Genomic DNA, 21064 nt, shown 5'->3' on the forward strand with positions numbered 1-21064 from the left:
GAGATAAATGCATCATTGGCCTTTTGCTGTTCTTTCAGGTATTAGTGGCTAAATCTGAGCTTTTCATTGTGGCCCACTTTATTCCCAGCTTCCCTGTGGAGAAGTCCCTTTCCCAAGTTTACATTGTCCCTCTCATATGAATTTGTGACATGGTACATTTGAGCCTTGTGGTTTTACTCCAGTAACAAGTGAGTTCTTTGGACTGGTGGAAGTCATGGTCTACCAACAGGGAGCTTCTTTGGGTACAAAGGCAAAGTTAAGCAACAGTCTCATTTTGTGATGTTGTTAAGCTTGTGTTCCACGTAGGAACAGCAACTAAGGATCAGAATGCAGTGAGATATAAAATGGAGTGAAGCATATTGCTTGTTTACAAATAGTGGAACAAAATGTGAAAGATTGAGGAAGAAAATTCGGGATATGCCAACATACCTTGTATTTTTATAACTGTAAGCTATAATAATGATACAAGATAAGTTGCAATTGTATTGAACTGTCTTCATTCAAAGTATCTTTGGTTCCTTAGCCAGACTGTACATCACTTTAATGCTGCTCTATTTTGCAAAATTTCTAATGTTTTCCAAAGTCTGTGCAAGATCCAGAGGTATACTTCTTCATGTGTTTGTGGATGCATGTGCAATGTTTGCTGTATATGGAATACAGTGATGCCAGTTTAGCTTGTGGGAGCTGTGGGACAATTAAAACTATATATAACTTAAAACTATTTAATATTATTAATTAATAATATTTTTAATTTAATTTTTTAAATTAATTTTTTATTTAATTTTATTTAATTTTGTCCTTGCATTTCTTCTGGAGGCTGCTGAGGAGAGGCAGGAAATGGACAAAATTACAGGCAGAACCAAACTTTATGACTCTGTGTTGTGAACCCAAAATAATTAAATGGTACACGAGGCTTTCAACACAAGAAAATGAATAAAGCTTCAAAGTTTCAGACCAAAACATTTTCAAAAATATATAGTTTGGTGAAATTGTAAAATGTTCTGGCTATAGATCTGCTCCTTTGAAACTAACCTTTATGTGAAGTATTCCTTTAAAGTGAAAAGTTTTTCTATACCATTTGTGGACCAGTTAGAACTGTAAATTGGTATCTTGGTGATTTTATTTCCTGTGTCTGTTTCCTGGTGAAATTGGGCTTGAGGAAGCCAGGATCATTTAATTTGTTGCCCCTTCACATAATTACCAGTTGAGAGTCCAAGGGAAGGGAACTAAATGCAGTAGGTTGGTAAGGTGGTATTTATCAGCTTCAAATCCCTTCTCAGCATTTAGAGGAAAGATGCTCTTTTCTCATCTCACTAATTTTCTGAGTTTCTCTTCCATCAAGGACATGACTAGATGGTAGTCTGCTTTTTTCTCTTTTCCTTCATTTTATTCCTCCTGATTTGCTTCCTCCTTTACAGCAGTCCATGCTGCAGCTGCTTCATGCCCCAGTGCAGACGATTAAGCTGCTTCTGAGGCCCCCATCAAAAGCTGCTTTCTCACTAGGTCTGCAGGAACATGCAGAAGCATTACCTCCAACCACTGCCATTGCCATCTTTATCATCTTTTTTTCCCCATTGTCAAGCCATCGTTTGTAGCTGCTGTAAGCTTTTACCTGTGGCAGCTTAAAAGATGTAGGTTGAGATTTTTTTCAGAAAGGACCCTGAAGGAGTCAGTGCTGAATCCTCAATGGCTTTCAGCGCTGAGCAGCTTAGACCTCTTAAAAATTCTGGTCTTATGTCTTTTCAGGGGGGATTTTCAGATTCTCTTGAGTAACCTGTGAAAGGAAGATACGTAGAAACCTGCACTTCATTTCATGGTTCAAGGAGGGCTTGTTTTTTTTCAGATTACATAAGTGCTTTTGAAATTTCATCCTTTGACATGATTTTGTCACAAGAAACGTGTTTCAGTCTTAGCAAGGTAGGGTTTGAACAGCTATGAATTCAGAGAAAATCACTTGCCATTTGGAGATCTTCATTGATACGTTTTCTTTTATGTGAATTTCCAGTATGGTCGAACAACCAGGATATCCAGAGTCCTTTAGGGCAGGTGAATATACCAGCTAAAGTAATGAAATCAGAAACATGTATATAGCAAAGGTAATCCTTAAGTCATTGAAGAAGGGGACAGAAGTACCTCAAAGATTTTGAAGTGTTGCTAGTTGCAAAGAAAGAAATGCAAGAAACTCTGTAATTTTACCTGGACAAAGTCTTTCTTTGAGGAGAGATCATCTTTTTCTCTGACATGATGCAAAATGACTCTGCAATCCCTGAGGATGTTTGTCCTTATATAGCTCCTATTGAAAATAAAATTACGACTAAAATTTCAGCTCTTATTCCATCTTTACTAAAAGCAGTGATTTTTCCTCTTTACTAATGTTGCAGGGTAGACAGATAACAAGATTGAAGTGGAACTGAAGTTGTAGCTGAGGGAAAGATACAATTATACAACATACTGTTGAGGATAATATTATCTATACTGCAGGTGATTCTGTTAGCAAAGAAGAGTTGTAAAATTTTCCTATAGGAATGTGTTGCTAAAAATGAGAGAGGTGGGGTAGCTTAGAGAAGTCAGTAGAGCTGTACATCACATTTGAAACCTCTGTCAAACACATCCCATTGGTATATCCCCAGCTGCCAAAAGAATGAGTATATTAGGTTGGACCAAAATCCTAAATAGCTTCTTGTTATTTCTCTGTGAGTGGGTAAAAGATCACTGCAGAAGGGTGCAGGGGCAAAGCAGGTATATACTGTTGTTACTCTTACACTCTTACAGCCTTTCTTAATTGGGACTGAGAGATTCCTGAGTCAGAAGTGGTGTTTCAACCTAAAACTATGTCACCAGAACAGGAATTAGTTATCAAAGTTGTGGCTCAGGATCAAGGGAACTAAAAAATCCCAGTATAACTTTCTCAGAGGGTTTGTCAGTTGTGTCTTGCCCTAAACTCAGAGAATGATGAAGCAGGATGCAAATTTAGAAATAGTGTTTTTTTTAATTAATGTTTTGTCATTGCTCCAGCGTGAAAATGTAAGAACTGAACTTAAAACCAGTGGTGGCAAAAAATACCAGGTCTGGTTATGAAGGTAGAAGAATGGGTGGTCCTGCCATGAGCAGCTGTCTGCTTTGGACCTGTTCTCAGACTCCCTGTCAAGCTGTTGGAGGAGCAGCAGTGTGCAGACCCCAGAAAATGATAGTGCATTAAATAAAACTAAATAACTTTGGTTATATTAGAATTCCTTCACTTTCCTTTACTTGTTTCATCGTATGTAATTGGATGATTTTATTCTGTGGGTAGAAGGAAGTCCATCACTAGTAATACTAGTGGCAAAGCTTCCTGTCTATTAAGTTATCAGGGTTCTGAAGTTATATAATGTTTTCTGCACTGCATGGATTTTTATTTTTGTGTCTTAAGGCTATTATCTACTAAGAGTTGAGCAGATGTTAGAAATGATATGAATGAGAATATCTGTATCCAAAGATGTAATTTTAGGAAATGTTTCCTTATGCCTGTAACTGGCACTTCTGTTTACTTTGTGAGTGTGGGGGGTTTTATGCATGTGAGTGCCATCTATTTTCTATCTGGATAAGCTTTTCATTTTGGGCTCTAAAGTATCAGCTGTAGGGCTCCACAAAGATGGTAAGAAGTGCAATTAATCATTTATCTGCTAGGTGTCAGCAAAGGTTCTCTTTAAGATAAATAAATTAAAAACTGTATGCATTCATACACTAGATCTTGAGGCAGTGTGGCTCAAATCTGTTTGGAGGCTGAAAAGGAATTTATAAGGAAATATTCACGGAAATAGATGTTAGTCAGTGTCTAGAAGAGACAGCTGCACTTCATACCCTTCATTTAATTAATTCAATCCATTGTGTTTTTCTTGATGTGTGCAACTTTGAACCTCTCTTTAATTAAGCAAAATTAACAAGTTTATTTTATGTGGAGAAGATTTCACAGATTTCCATTCAGCAGAGCTTTTTTCAAAAAATTAAGTTACTGTGTGGGGCATTAGAGAAGACACTTTCTTAAAATAAGTAACAAAGGCTAAGAAGAAATGGTCAGTTTTCACAGTGGAAGAAGCTCATCTTGTTGTGGTGTCCTACAACTTTGTGTTGTTCAGCATATTTTTAGATGGTCCAAATGAAAAAAAGAAAGAATTGACAAAGTCACTGGTGTTGCTAAATATGCAGGACAGTAAAAGGAGAAGCTAAATGAATTGTTTCAGGACTTGTGTTCTGAGTGGTTAAACATTAAACTCAGAGGTGAAGCTTATTGTTGATAAGTAGATAGAAATTAATCTATCAGGAAAACAGTTCTGAGTTGATGTTCCCAATGACAGGCAAGTATTACTGTTTGGGAAAAATATAATGAGAAGTCCAAACTCAATAGAGTTCAGAAAAGAAAATTGCACTGAAGAAATTACTATGAAAGGAATAGACATTGAGACAAATCATCTCTCTGCCTATGTATCTTTGTGACTCTTCGTGTGATTATAATTCCCTGTTCCCCAAAAATGCATACATGATCTGTATCTGATCTACCACAAGGTGAGTGAGGAAAGAGGGTGTACCAGACAGGGGTCATGCACTTTGACCCCTTCTCTGGGTTTCTAATATTGGTACTTCCTCGGTACTGCATGTTAGACCTTTGGTCTGAATTAGAATGGCTAAGTCAGATTTATAAATTTATAAATTGTGATTTTTCCTGACAGCATGTGACAGAGAAGGGGATGCAGTGACTTCTATAGTATTGTGCCCAGGTGAGGTGTAAGCAGTGTGTCTGAGCTTCCTGACTCCCAGAAAAGTGAAAATTTTGCTTAGATATGTAGTGCTTGTTATTCCAACTAAAAGTTTGGCAACACAGCAGGCATGTGTTGGTTTACTTGGGGTGATAGATCAATATATTTAGCTTCAGCCTATGCAGAAAATAATAAGACTTCCTTTCTTCTGGTGTGATCCCAGTTCTGGAAATAGTATAACCTAAGTGGGGAAAATACCACAACTATTTATTTGGAAATACAAACAAATTTCACCTCTTTCTGTGTCTCTGCCTCATTCACTTAATAGGAACATTCTTAGGAAAAGCTCTGTAAATGGAAATATTTTTAAGTTTGTACACTTTGGTTTTAAATGCCTACTTAAAGGTAATGCTAACATTTTTTAGTTACTTTTTATACATAACTTATCCAGCTGGGAATCAGACCATTACCAGTTCACATTTATTTTTAAAATGTAGCACTTACGATATAAGCAACAACCACTGAGAAAACTATCTTGAAATGAAGATATTGTGTTGAAAGAGGTATTTTGAAAAAATTTTTAGCCAGTTTTTGGAAGTTTGAACACAAAACCTGGGTTTAAGAAATAGTTACACAGTTCTCAGGCCTTGTATAAAGTCTCATGTTTGTCATTAAATATTACACAGAGTTTCAGAATTCAGGTGAACCATTACTGTTCTTTACTTAGATACAATTTTTTATAAAGTGCTCTGTTAGTAATGCAGGGGGGTTTTTTTGTGTGAAGCAGTACTTTGTGGTCTACAGAGTGTGACAATGCAGTTCACTCAGACTGCTAATTTTTTTAGTATAGCTATGTAACTGCAGAACAAGCCTAGTATTTCCCCCTTAGCACTTCTATTAATGAGAAACAGTGTTGTCTAATATTACTGTATTACTGGTAATTCAGTAGGTCTCAAATACCTCCCTCAGGCCTGGTGGCCAGACTGTGACAGATGCTTTAAAGTCAGAAAGATGTCCTCTCTGCACAAAGAACTTCAGTATGTGACCTTCACATTGGCTTTGCTGGTGAAGGATATGCCCACATTGATGATATCAGGTTTATGCAACAACACAGTTGTTGTACTTCTTTTAAAATAAGGCAGTATTTTATTTTACTATGTTATGTTCCTAATAATTAAATTTTAAAACTTTAAAACTGAAGTACTTGATCTTTAGACTTTCAGCCACGTTCCTCTATGAATTGCTGTGTCAAAGAGTGTATTGATGCAGCCACATAGCTGGTGTTCATATATTTCCTGCTCATTCAATAGGAAAATATGATAGGAATGCTGTCCCTGTGCAGTGAGAGAAGTTTGATATTTTCCCCAAATCAAGTCTCATTAGAAAGAACTTCAGCCACTGAGATTTGAAAGGGTTTGTATTATTAAGTTCTATCTTGCCAGGAAAGGAGCTTTCTTACATTCTCTGTTTAAAAAGTAATCAATTGATCAATCTCTTCCCATCTCCCTCATATATTTGTTCACCAAAGGGTTTCGTCCCATGCCAATTTTACAAAATTCAAGTCAAAAGATGCAGGTAGATCTTGTGTACTTATGCTTCAGCTTCTGAATTCCACATAAAAGAGTCATAACCCCACAAAGAAAGTATTAAAACTTTAGATCTTAGCAGAATGGTATTTTTCCCAGTGTATGAGAAAAAGACAATGACCACAGGAAGCAGGTAGCTGTGTGCTTCTGTACATTGTATAGTTTCCATCAATACAGTTTATATAGTCTTCCACGACACACAGCTTTTACTCTAAAGACAGGTTAGGGTTTTTTTAAGCTCATGTATTGATTTGAAATCAGACAGGTATAGATTGAAGAGCAAATAATCCCCATCACATCATAATTTTAAATCAATTTTGTAACAATGTGAAAAAAATTTCTGCACTGCCAAATGCTTTATTTAATGTCATGGGAAATAATGAAATCATCATTCAAAATTACATTAGTTTTGCTTTCTTTCATCTTCCATTTACTAAGCAGGACTAGAATGACATGTATTTATCTGTGCAGGTGTATTGCCTGTATTATGTATGTTATCTCTCATTTTGATCTGTAAATATGTAGTTCCCTTTCTAGACTTGCTCTCTAATGTTTTTGTACTGAGAGTTGACTCTAATGCAAGCAGGGACAAGGGCTGGCATCACCTCTGTGTGCTGCCCATCACACTGATGTCTCAACATGTATGTAGGATTGAGAGAGCAAAGGCCAAGAGTGGAACAGCCTACATTTATACTTACTCCTGTAAGATAGGAAATACAGCCATCAAGCTTTTAGGTTAATCTTGGCAGTATTCAACAAAACCCATCTTGATTCTATTGTCTTAGGCCAAGGCTGATATGCTGAGTATCTGTAGCTGCTCCAATCCAATGAAATCTGTTTATCATCTCTCTATGTTTTTAAAAGTAAACTGGAACATGGCTTTTCTACAAAAAGTAGAAAATTTTCTACAAAACTAAGCTGTCACCATTTTAGTTAGTATTAATTATTTGACTAATGCCTTACATTTATACCATTATATGCAAATTAATTTCTTAAGATACAAGTTGGGTTATAGGCCTTTATTGTTCCACTGCTCATTTTTTTATGCCTGTTCTATGTAAAGTTTCTTTGGAATGTCTTAAAATGATGGCAAGAGGTGGTTTCCATGTAGTTTCAAAATCACTGTATACACTCAACAGATAATAGAATGAAGCAACAGAAATTAAATTTAAATATATTCCTGCTTGCAGCTTTATTTTTCCAGTATTACTTGTTTGCTAAAAAGTGTATTATGCAGGCAGTTTTTATAAATTTTGCCAGGAGATGACTTTCAAGAAGATAAATATTCTTTACTTTTTACTTGATTTTGTACACTCTTTCTCTTAGTGTAGTTATTTGTGGTATTTTCTTTTTTTCATTACGATGGTGGGATTTTTATATCATTTTATGCCTACCAGTTCTCAATATTACATTATTATTTCACATTTCTTTTTTTGGCATCATAATTTCTAAGGTAAGAAGTTATAGTCTCAAAGACAAGACTGGAAATAGTTTTATTTGTCAGGCTAGGAGATAGAATATAGGTGAACATGCTGAGTTTTTCAACAGAGTTAAAAACTGAAACGAGCCACTAAAAACATTACAAACAGCAGAAAAAGAAACAGAAAAAAAATATTTAGACAAATTTCATTCCAATTAGCTTGTAGATGAAAGTTTCTTTTTCAAGTGCTATAATCTATAAAAGAAAAATAATTCCTAGTTCAAATGCTAAGGTCTGTGTAGAGTACTACCAAGTTTCAGAGGAAAAGTGTTTTCAAGGTCTTTTCATAAATGGTGTGTTATGGAATGGGGTCACTCGAAAAGGAATAATTACAGAGTGATCAGAAGATTTCTTTGAAAAGATTGTGCTAGACCTTCTGTGTGGTTTGTGGAAGAACAGAAATAAGTTTTGCTCCTAGGGTGGGCTAACAAAATGTATTGTGTTTTTGCAGCTACTTCTATCTTTGCCCGAAAAGATGCATGCATCACCTCGCAGTGCACTCAGCTCTGTAAGGTCATTGCCTCGAAAGCAGATCTGGGAGTTGTTAGAAGTACAACACACTGCTGCACCGTTTGACCAACTGCAAAAGTTTATTTTTGAACTCTAATGAGTCTTTGCTCATCTCCTGTCTTAGCACTACCAGTTGTTAAATAATTAATTCCTCTTTGATTGTACCTCTTTATGTGCTTTTATAAACTTATTTGTATTATTTTGTGTTGTATTTTATTTCTACTCAGCCTCTTTTTTGTTTCAGAGCACGGAGTTACCAGAAAGAATTAATTTGAGGAACATTTTTCCATCCTTTGTATAGTGCTCATACTGAGGATCTGTGATCTACAGTAATTCTTATTCATTTGGAATATAGTAATTTGTTCCTGTCAGCACAGGGGCTGGTTTGTTGTTTTAAATTGCTGACTTTTGTTTTTGCTGGCATGCTCCCCAATAGAAATTGAACATCTGACAAAAATCTATTTGTATGACAATTCAGTCGAGATAGGTGCTCTGTGTTGCCTAACAGTACAGTTTGGGGTCCCCAAGATAAAAGTTGACTGAATGCCAAGATTCTAGTAGAGCTTGTTTGTGCAGATAACAGAGGTAATCCATGTTCCTTAGGTCTGTAAATGAAACAAAAGAGAAATATGTATGTGCACCCTTCACTTTGAGATAGTGGACTGGTAGTTTCTTCTTAATAACCATGGGGACAATCCAGCCCCTGAGAAAAACAGGACACTGACACCAGGGATGTTCCTATATGAAATCAGAGTGATTGGGTGTCTTAGAGTGCTTCACCCCTTTAGCAGATAGTATTCTGTGGATCTGGTTTGTGGCTTTGTGGTGATTTCTCTGTTTATGAGGTTTTGTCTGTTTAGTCAGAGTTGATCCATGACACACTGGAGGAGGAAATCCAGCCACTGGGTCTTGACTGTTCTTCCCAGAGTGATAGAAAAAAATGTGCCAGCTTTAGAGGCCATCTATGGAAATACTGCTTAGGAAAACATATACTGATTCCTACTGATCCCCTGCAATGATTCTTTCAGGATGTAATAAATGACTGAAATATCCTTTTTTTGATGAGGTGTTTAGATCCAAAATGTGAAATACAAACTAGGAATCCCAATGCTCTAGCAAACACTTTCTGATAGAATACTTTTTAAGGTGCAAGAATTGCTTTTCTTCTTTAAATAAAAATATTCTTCTAGTCAGCTGTGTGCAACTATGCTTCCCATTTTCCTGCTTCACTGCAGAATCACTTATGTTTTGGAGTTCATACTCATGTGTCAGTCTTGTGATTTACTGCAGGATCCTGTACTATCAGCTATATACATCTTGTTTTAAGGAAGAAAAAAAGGTATAATCCATCACCCAACAATGATCTAAACTTTTTCCATGAGGCCACTACTTCAGAAATCTTTGAATCTGTTGTGATCCTGTCATAAAGGTTGTCACTGTCCTGTAGAACCATAGAGCTGCTCACAGAAGCAGTGGACAGTGGTAATGGACAAATGACACTTGCAGATGACCACTCCTGTTCATTGTGCAGCGTATGATGCTGTGGGGGATTTGGAAGAGGGAATTTAGGAAAGGACCCAAATATCTGAGCAGAGGGAGGGAACCAGTAGGAAATGGCAAAATGAGTGGTGGGAAGGGGAACAAAATGATGTTTCATCATTCACACTTTGTGCAAGAAAAAGGTAAGTATGATCACACTGGAGGCAGCGTGGGATAAGGGGAGGAAGGAAGATACAAACTGTGAAAGGCATAAGATGGAAAATTTTTGAATGATGGGGAAAAAGTGGCAGGTCTAACATCTGAGATTTTGATGGAATAGTTGTTATTGCTCTCTAGCTTTGTGAGAGTTCATTTTTAGGTTGAAATTTTAACCTGAGATTATTGCATAAATTTGAGTCTGTCTTTGAATACTCAGGAATCAGAAACTCAGATATGTGCTACACAGTGGGATTTTTTTCTCTTTAGTCCCTTATATTCTTTCCACATTGGTTTTACATGTCAGGTTCATGAGTTGGTGTTGAAACTATTATATTTGCCATATGCTATCAAACTTTGTTTGGCTTTGTATCAGATCATCTGTGTTTGATGCTAACAGCTTTGTTATACCAGAAACTTCTACAGTGTGCCATGCAAGAACAGCTGCTGGGGTGGAGGGACAGATGTTTGGTCAAATGGTACTGGGCTTTTCTTGCACTTCAAAGGAGCTGAGCAGAGATATAATATGAATGTATAGTTCTATTTTACTAATATGAATAATTTGAATATTTGCCATAGTTTGTTAGGAGATTGGGAGAGCAACTGAATAGCACGAGCTTAAATTGGAAAGTAATTCATTAGGTAATCTTTCTCTTATTCTGGAATTCACTGTGTAAAGATGAGATCCTCAGGATTAAATTCTTATTGCTGAAATGTGCTCCATGGAAGAGATGTTACAACACTCTGTGATACAAATTAATTGCTTTTGATGCTTTAATTGTTCACTTCTTTCTTTGGAATTTCACTCCAGTTTTTTCAAGTGAAAAGTGGGATAGCTTTTGAGTTTAATCTTTGTCCTAATACTGAGATCTGAACATCTTTCTTGTTGTGCATGAATGCCGTTCTTCAGTTGCTGTTTAAATAAAAGAAATATTATTTAAGCGGTAACCACCAAGGTTTATTATTAAGAGTGAAGCTCTTAGATATACCTCAAACTCCCTGAACTACTGATCAACAGAAACAGGCAGCATTTACTGAAATGAGAATAATTCCATCCCTGCTCTGTTTCTTAAGTTTTCCCCTTATTATCCATTAATGGCCACTATAGGAGGCAGTAGAAGTTCTGGACTAATTGAAGCTTTGACTGAGATAACAGCCTTTATGCAGTCGTACATCAAGTGAGACTTCCCTTAAGGTTCACACTACATTGTCTTGACAGTGAAAATCTAGGCAGCTATAAACAAGATCAATAGAAATGTGTAAGCATTGTTGGTGACAACATAGGAACAGGGACAAAACAGAAATACTCAGTGAATTTTTAGACTTTGGACGTCAGTATTTAGTATGAAATGAGCTACTGCCGGTATTGGTGTTGCTCATTATTCTTCATGTGGTATACTGGTCCACTTGGAGGATTCCTGAGTACCACAGGTAACAGGAAAAAAACAAGTTAGATGAGGCTTGCCTATCAGAAAGACACTTGAAATACCAAATATATGTAAATATCAGTACTTTCCATAAGTATACTGCCTTTCCCTTATACTGTATTATTAGACTTAACACTTGAGCTCTGAAGAAATTAACAAAGTAGGGAATGGGTTGGTATGGTTATTTTTCATATAGATATGTGTATTATAATAATATTTTTTCATCCATTTAGAAATGAATATTTTAATAAGTATTTTCACTGGATGAGGAGACTGAAAAATGGAGAGGCAGTACAAAAAGGAGGAGGACTTTGGTTGATAAATTAGAGGTAGTAGATTTTTGATAAATTAAAGGTAGTGGATTAGTTACTGACTTTTATCTCAGGATGTGTAAAGCAAGAACTGCTCATCATCAGCTTGTGATAAAACTAGAAAATGCCATGTCTGAACATCGGGCTAGTATTTTACCATATTAGCTATTGATTTAACACAGCATGAAACAACTGGTGCTGTCCCAGTAGTGCCTGGTGGGGAGCAGTGAAAGTACAGATTTACTCCCCCATCAATCTGCTGCAAACTTCAAAGCCAAATTGTGGCCACTTAACTACTAAAATTACTAAACTCAGACAATTTTTATCTTTTTCAGGCAAGGCAATTTCTCTGTCTGCAAGTACATATATTCTAGAAGGAAGGAAAGGAATCTCAGCTAAATCACATCAGGGCAAAAATAATAAATTCAGGAAGCAGAAACAGCAAGATCCAAAAAGTAGTTTTTATAGGGCTATGTTATACACAAACTATTTTCCCTCTTCCTTTTCATTAATCAACAGTTTGAGCTAATGTGCTTATAAATCAGAATGTTTGCAGTGAAATACACAGAATGAGTACTATGTGGGTGTACTTGTATGCAAACCACCATAATTGCACCATGTCTCTATTTAATTGTTCTTTGCATCAAGCATTATTTTATTTTTATTTAATGGTAAAGTCAGAAATTATCATCTGCTACTCTCATGGAAAAGGGTTCTTCACTTGTGGTTAATATTCGTGGGGTCAACTGAAAATTTCTTTTTCTGTATATTATTTTCAGAAATATGTATCGATATGTGACTGGAAAGATACTGCTGAGAGAGAGTGTGTGTGCTCAGTAAAAAAAAGACAGTGTCTAAAAATAAATTTTTATGGACTAAAAGGTATTTTTGGAAAGGTTTGTTTAAGTTTCTTTGATTTAAAATAGATCCTATCAGAGTAGCACAGATGTAGTTGGGACAATTCAGCTGCTTTAGAAACATCTCATTCTCCCTGCCCTCATTCTGGATGTCCGAAATGAGATCTGTCTTTATGGCTTCATTTTAGTTTTTACACATGGAGTTCACAGTGGACAAAATGTATAATTTATTAAGAGAACTCAGCTCTGTAGCAAAATTGTACTTTTAATTGGAAAGCCTGAAAAATACCATCTTTCCTGGGCTTTGCCTACTGTTAGAAATCCAGAGAGTGGGAGAGCTGAAAAAGATGATGGTAGTGTTCAAAAATGGCAACTGGTTCAGCCCAATTACAGGTTTTCATTTACAGTTGCTGATCTCCATAGTGTGAAGCCAGAGAATGTAGGTACAGACTGATAAAGGCAATTAAGTAGCAAATAGAAGAAGGAAGTAAAACTTGGATGCTTTTTTTTCTGGGAAAGGAAGGAGCTGGTGGAATGTACCAGCAGGTGTCTTGTTCCTGTTAGCAACGGGAACCTGGGCTCCAGATGGAGATACTGGCTGAAACAAAAGTATTTTAATGAACATTTAATGTTTTGGTTTATCTGAGATGTTTATCATCCTTCACCATGAGCTAATTAGTGTGAACTAATTAGTTAGAAAATCTTGAACCTCCTTAAGATTTTTTCCTCCCTGCTTTACTGTGTTAGGGGGAATTCTCTTTAAAAGTTGGGATTCTTATTAAACTTTCTCCCTTGGAGGAAAATGGCTCCATATACTCATTTTCTCAGTTCATCTGTCTGTTGGTCCAACACACTGGAGTTTATCTTCCATCTCCAAGCTTTACAAAACCTTTCTGTGAATTACACTCTTACCACACAGTATAAAGTCTTTGGACCACAAAACAGCCTGAAGTTCATGATCCTGATGTGTAGTTGCTCCTCGTCCCCTAAATATTATTAGCTGGATAAATGAAGCTGTGTGGTAAAACAGACATGGTTAAAAAAAGGCACAAAACCAAGCTCATAGTAATAAAAGAAACCACTGAAATATATGATTTAGGTCATTAGAGCAAGGAGATGAGTTGAGATGACCAATGAAGATTTCATAAAAGAAACATAAGCATTGTAGTGTGCTTCTAAAAGGCACTAGGAGTTCTCTGTTCCACCATTATCTTTAACAAGTTTCCCTAAGAGGTAGTTTTGCAGAGAAACTTGTAATTCTTATATGTATATTATATTTCAAAGACCCGCTGAAGTTAAACCTTTCTCAAAATAAGCTTATTTTTGTAGCCTAGTTCTGCTGGTCTTTAAGTTATTCAGATCTCACAGAGACTTCTGTAGAAAAACAGCAGCCTCTATGATATTAGTGACTGACTTCCAATGCCTCACATGACTTTTTAAAATCTGTTTTAGGGGTGAGAGTCTTCTAGGATTTGACATAGTAAATGAATTGTTTTAAGTGATCATATCTATATCCTTAAATATTTCTGCAGGTTAGCCTGAACATGAATTGAGGATCAATTTATCTGTCAAGAATACTGCCTTGATGCTGGCTATTCCTATTCTTTGCATACAGATGGGGTTTTTTTGAGGCCACAGTCTGGACGTGTCTTTTTTCGCTTCAGGACCAATTGTGAACCTGTGCTCTAAACAGCAGAATTTATCCCACTTAGTCCCCAAATTACACCCAAATTAATTGTCAATGTGTAGATCACTTTGAACCTGCATCAGGTGTGGTCTTTTACCTGCGGTATCTTTATTATTAAACACTTGTCTGAATTGGGAAGAGAGGGTGTTCCCCCCTCTCCAGCCTTGCTCTTGCCTTTTATTCCAGCCCTGATGATAGAAATGGTGGTAGTAAAGAAGTCTCTGCAAGTTACAAAACCTTTGTCACTAAATTAGCCAATATATGTGTGCTGTATGTATCAAAGCAGAAGGCACAACAACCAACTTTTAATTTAACAATCTAAATTGTCAGACTGGTGTTTAAACAGGTACAGGGTGGTTACAAGGACCAGGCTTTTCAGGAAGGTGGATCTGAGAAGGAATGAATTTGTGTGATCTCACACACAATTTAAAGGAATTTCCACTGACTGAATAGAGAAGTTGGTTAACTCAGACAGCTAAGTAGATCTGTAAAGATGGGCTTTGTAATGAAAGATGATAGTTTAATAATGGTCATTTGAAGGAATCCATAGAAGGGGGTTGGATGAAATACTGAAATTAGAGTACTGAAAAGCACATTACAGGAACAGACTGTGAGCTGTGGGTAACAGTGGACAGTGGAATAACTGCAAGTCAGCAGTGCAGAGGTCATGCATCACTGTTGGCATACAGAGATGTTACAGTTAAATTTGCAGATATAGCCAGTCTTCCTTCCTGCAGCAGCTGATGCCTGGCACATTTAGAGATTATGGCACATGAGTAAAAAGGCTGGCAAACTGCTGTGCAGAACAGCCCAGCACTAAAGGCACCTTGGAGAAACTATATTCTGATCAAAGAATAAAATACTGTGTATGGAGGGACCAAGGTTTGGAATTAGTATGTGGTAATTCAAAGAAGCAAAAATGACTGGATATAATAAAAAGAAAAATAAAATTGATTTACATGCCAGGCTAAGGAGAGTTATTCCTTGTTATGTTTGGAGAGTACTATTCAAGCCCAAGCATTATTCACTTGAAGTTTTCTATGCTTGGATTTATAACTGATGTATTGCATTATATTAGGTTTCTTTGGATGTTTCCATAGATTTCCATAGTGATCATAGTGAATATTTGAGCTTTCTCTAAAAACAGAATGGGGCAAAGGTCAGTTAGTTTCAACTTTTTGAATTTTGAAAAATCTTTCCATTTCTGGGTTGTTAATTTCTGGTGGAAGTTTGAGTTCAGGTAAATAAAAACTGCTTTTCTGAATAGAACAGTGTTTTCACAATAGGAATCATACTCTGTTACTCCATAAATTCACAGAAACAGTGAATTTCAGTTCTCTCTCAGGTGTTTCTTTCTCTGCCTGCAGTTGGTGCGATGTAGCAGTTTAAACATTTGCCTTGTTGGTGACATACATGATCCACTGGTCATGAGTTTCAGGTGGAAGTAGTTTTATGGGCAGAAGCTGCATTTTTCACGATCAACATAAAATGTGTTGTGTCCTCATGGGGATTTGCTTGACCTTCCTCCCTGCCCTCACCCCTTAATGATACTAAAAGTGTGTTTGATGAGGATTATTGAAAAGAAGATTTATGGACCTGTGACATCTATTTAAGATGGGTGATAGTATCTCTGCATTAATTTCACATTAGCACTTGAAGTTTGATTTTTCTCCACTGTTGCAGGGAGCTGTTGACATTTGGCAGAGTGGCAGAAGACAGGGTTTGAGTTGTGTTTCTCTTTAGGAGTTGCCTGCAGCCTCTTCTCTGCGTGTGCTGGGAGGGAGGCAGCACTGGGGGTGGCTGAGACACTGACTTTTGCCAGCTGACATGTGCTGTTAAGTTGATTCTTTCAATCAGAAGTTTCACTGGATTTGTGCAATAGTTTTTATTTACTTTTGGACAGGAATGTTTGGGGGTTTTTTTGTTTGTTTTTGGGGGTTTTTTGGGTTTTTTTTTTTCAGTTTTCTTAAGGAAATGCTTGGAAGTCCAGCATTGCATCAGGTTGTATATTAGCACAGCCCTCCTGCTTCATGCACCCAATTTCTAAAAACTCAGACACATAGCAAGAAAACCATTTGGAATTGCAGTCTGAAGTGTCTAATCTGTTGTTCCTTGATCACCTTTACAGAGAAATACAGTTTTGAAACTGAAAATGAGGCATAAGTTTTGAAAACTGAAGTTTGAACACAATTTTCCAAATAGAAAAGAAATTCCAATTTCATTTATTTAATAAGAAATCAGTTTTGGTTTCTGTTTCAAAATAAGCTTTAAGATTGTTAAATAGGGCCACTTCTTCTCTAAATTTGTTAAAGTGTATATTTTCCACTTGTGCTCAGCAAAAAAATACTTAAATACCTATTCCAAAAGGCAGAGATGAAAGTGTATATTCTGCAGTATTTAGCTGTCCATTTGGGGATCAGGTCACTTTTTTCACCTTGCTTTTAGCAAGAGCAATGGCAGAAGTCACAACTGTCAAAGAACACAAAATCTGATATATTTCCACAAATTATTTCTGGTTATGTTAATCTCAGGTATTTATTTACATTTAGAGGAGGGCCAAACTCTGAAACAGATGCCTGGAGATTTTTTAAAACATTTATATATACTTGGAAATTCTAATAAATTTTGTATGAAAACAGATGTTTGTGGATAAAGCCTTTTTGTTGTTTACACATATTCCACCAGAAAAATCTATTTAATCTATTCTTAAAACATTGAGCCTGAAAAATTGAGAGGTTGGGATAAAAGGATCTGCTGGGTCTTTTGTCTGAAATGCACCTACGTTTGCTCATCTGTTCGGGGCCTGCAGAGCATTAAGGAGGGGGAAAGCTATTCTTTAGTTCATGTATGAAAATGTACAATACTTTATATCAATTATTTGGCTGATTGCTGGAAGTACGTTGGAGTGAGGGGGCACTGGCTAGTTCTGGCCTTCACTAATGGGAACATTTCAGAATGTGGATGGTAATTAAAGTATAGAATGCGGAAAATTAGGCCAAAATTGAATAGAAATGAATAAGTATGTGTTCTGTTGTGCAGATGTTGGAAATAGATTATTTTGGATACCTCTTTCTATCTACATCTTATTTGGTTACCGTGTAAAATTCGGTCATACACCATATAGATTGTTTCTCTTCCCATTACCTTCTCTGTTTTTATGTTGTGATGTATCTGTATAGGTAGTAATTTAGCAAAATATCCTGTCTGCCAGGTGTGGGAACTAGCTGATTGTATTGTAATACCAGATCATTACTTAATTCATATGCAACCTAGCCTAGCACATGGAAAGCATTATAAATCTATTTACAGTGTGGCTGGTCTGATGATAACATTGTATTAAATTCCCAGGTGAGGCAATTTAAGCAATTGCTTTGCCATGTGTAGGCCATGGAAATTAATTTCTCATATGCTTTAGTAATAGAGGAACTTCATTGGTATGCTCAGATTAGTGATATAGCAGAATTCTTACAGTCTGGTTACGTGTACCCTGCTTCACATGTAGAGTCATACAGGGGGGTGGTACTGCAGATCACAGATCTTAATTAGTTTAAGCTGAGTTAATTCATTTCAATTCTAATTTAGCTGGGCTTGCCTATGAACACATTCAGTTCTATTGGGAAATGTTAAGGCTTGGGTCAAGTAGACAGATTGTTTAAAGCCAAATTGCCAGACAGAACTGAGCAAGTGTATCTGTTTGAACAGGGCTTTAAGGAAATCACCCAATCAGTATGCAAAAATCCTGTTCATAAACCAAGAGAGATCTCCCTGGAATCAGAAATTCTTCCTTGTCAGAAGGTCTGGGTACTGTAGTACATTTAAAACAGCCCCTGAAACTTTCTGAGTGCTGAAGTTCTTGTAGAAAGTAGCTTAACCCTTTTGTATATCTATGTTTGGGAACATGCTAAGCTCAAATGCAAGCACATTCACTGAGCAAAACCACTTGCGTGCTTAGACTTTTTGTCTAGGTATATACAGGAAAATATAAAATACAAGGAAAACTTCTATATGTGACAGAGCTTTGCAGACAAAAAACTGCACACAGAACCTCTTAAACCTATATTGAGCTTCCCAGAAATGCCTTGGATTACAAACTCTGTAAAGCTTCTGTCTTTTCTAGAAACATACATATAAAGTACCAGTAGACAGTGGTAACTGACAACTAAGACTAAAAATGTTGACAATTTCTTGATTTGCCTGGTTAGCTTATGTATAGAAGTCATTAACTATTTATAAAATGCATTATGAATTGGGTTCCTTCAAACTGTAGCAGTGTGTGACATTTCCAGCTCAAACTATCATTCTTGCATTTGGCTAAAGTATATATTTATAAACAGCTGATGGTTATGAACTAAAAAATAAAAAATAAAAGAATAATAATTATTGAGTTCAGACAAGCTGAACTAATCTTGATAGCCATATTTAAAAGTGTTAGCCAATAATACTTTAATAAAAATAAGAATAGTACTTTAAGATATTGATATTTTGGACAAATCCTGAAAGAATAAATGAACACTTTAGTTCAAAGACCTTTCCTTTTATATTATTGATTCATTTGGTAGTGAAACTGTGATCAAAAGTAGTATCAAATTATTTATTGATTATGGCAAAGAGTTATACCTAATTGTAGCCAAAGCATTATTTCTTTTAATAAAATTTCTGATTTTCAGATCATGACAGATTATTACAATAAAAGAACAATGATAAAAATTTATTTATTAAGTTCAGTGGCAATGATAATAAAGGATTCTAAAGGGCCTCTAAAAATTGTATTACTGTTAACATTTATTTCTTTCCTGTGAAGAATATTCTTTTTCCTTTCTCCCATGCAGGCTCTTAAGAATATCATCCAGCTATATCTTTCAAATAAATGATGTGTAATCAAGGACCATTTCAGTCCCTACATATTATTAGGAAGCTTGTTCACTGGAGAACAAGCTCATGAAGCATCATGCTCCCCATCTCAGTCTAATAATGATAAATACATTCAACACTAACAGGATCAATGGGGCTGAGTCATTTTGTGAAATTGTGAGTAACTGTACAGTTGAACTACTAGACCTCAAATGAGGTCTTAAGATTGAATTTTAATCAGAAGAGAAGATTAGATATTTATTGGTATATATTTGTAATTTCCTTCCTTGTTTGATGTGTATCAAATAAAAATAGGAAAATAATGTAATTGAGCAATCTATGCCAATTTGTTGGCTTTTTGGTGAGAAAAGAGAAAAACAAAACCTATCTTCATATGATATTCTTGCATACTGTGGAGTGTTTTAGTCCCCCATAGTGATGAAATGAATAATTTAAACAGGCAGCTCTGATACCACAGCCTGTTTAAAGGTTCTCATTTCCTTTAATGCTGTAGACTACTTTAGCTTGGTTAGTATGAAACTGTGACAGCTGAGATCTCCAAAAGATTTGGCACAATTCACCTCTTGCCGTGGGTCCATGGTCCAAGGCTTTGTCCGTCCTACTTACATCTGTGGCTTTAGGATATGATCTGAATCTGAACACTGGCAAGTGAATCACAAATGTGTAAACATTGTAACAATCATGTTAATGGTAATAAACGGAGCTACACAGCATAAAGAGCTAAAATGATTTGCTCTGAGGTGAGCTGTACAAGGCTTACTTCACTGCTAGGTCCCTTGCACAAAGGGTGCCCCACTACTAAACCTCTTTGTTACAAAGGTGATGAATTTCCCTGTGCTCAGTAGAATTTCTAGTGGTTTTTTCCTGTGCCTCAGTCCCAAGCACAAGTTTTGGCATGATGGCCCAAGCAGGGAAGGTTTGAGGAGGGATTCACTTTTTCGGAGCTTCTGCTAGTAGTCACTATCATGGCAGGGTGTGAGGGGAGCCCTCATCAATAAAAAAAGGCCCTGCAATTTATAGGTTTTGTTACTCTTGGTGGATTTCTTCCTCTGATGAGGTGTAGAAATTACTGTAACTACTCTGAAAAAGAAAAAAAAAATAGACAATATGCTAAAAGTTCAATCCCTCCTTTAATGGAAGTGTGGTAATATTGGCTGAGTAATAGCCTGTTATTTGGCAAACAGAGAAATTGAAAGCTGGGCTGATGTTCTTATTGTGGACTTCCCCATTGCTCCATTGAATCCTTTGCTACCTTGGTAATCATCACACATTTGCTTTCCATTGCTTGGCACTTGATCTAGTTTAGAATCAACGTAATTATCAGCTCAAGAGCAAATCTGGTGCTCATAAGCTGTGAATTTACTTAATATCCTGTCTGTCATAACAATCCCATGGATGACTGTCTCAGTTTCATGTTTTGTGTTTCCATGAACTGCTGAAAACCAATGTTTCCTTGTGCTGTTATTTTCTCTCCTTTCTTTCACTCTTTAATTTCTGATCCTTTCCCAGCAGCTTTAGCAGCATAGAAAATGCTTGTTAATTTTCTGCATCTTTAAATTGGATCAGATATGTCACATGTGTTGTTCAGGTATGGTTTTTGTTTTGTTTTTTTTTAATATGGGAAAAGCTCAGTCTTCCTTTCCTGTCTGGTGGCATTGCTGCCATGGCTGTTATGTTGTGTTCTGTGACCTGCTAGCAAGTGTTCTTCAGAAAAATGCATTTGGTTCCTGCACTGGCATTTTTTCAATGCTTCTGCTATTAGTGTGTATTGCCTCACATGTTATGTATCTTGAGCTTCACAGAAGCTTCTTTCATTGCTGCAATGCTGAAGGTGTGACTGCCTTAGAAACACTGTAATTTTGCCATGCAGATTTGTTAAGGTGCAGCAGTTGAAGAACTTTGTAAT

The 21064-nt window shown here is 36.3% G+C and overlaps 1 protein-coding gene across 5 annotated transcripts in view; it reads left to right on the top strand.

Moving 5' to 3' along the window:
• Nucleotides 1-21064, top strand: part of VTI1A (vesicle transport through interaction with t-SNAREs 1A) — a 258961-nt gene that overhangs the window by 29350 nt on the left and 208547 nt on the right. The window lies entirely within an intron of this gene.

Source organism: Parus major, chromosome 6, assembly GCF_001522545.3.
Source record: "Parus major isolate Abel chromosome 6, Parus_major1.1, whole genome shotgun sequence".
Lineage (NCBI taxonomy): Eukaryota > Metazoa > Chordata > Aves > Passeriformes > Paridae > Parus > Parus major.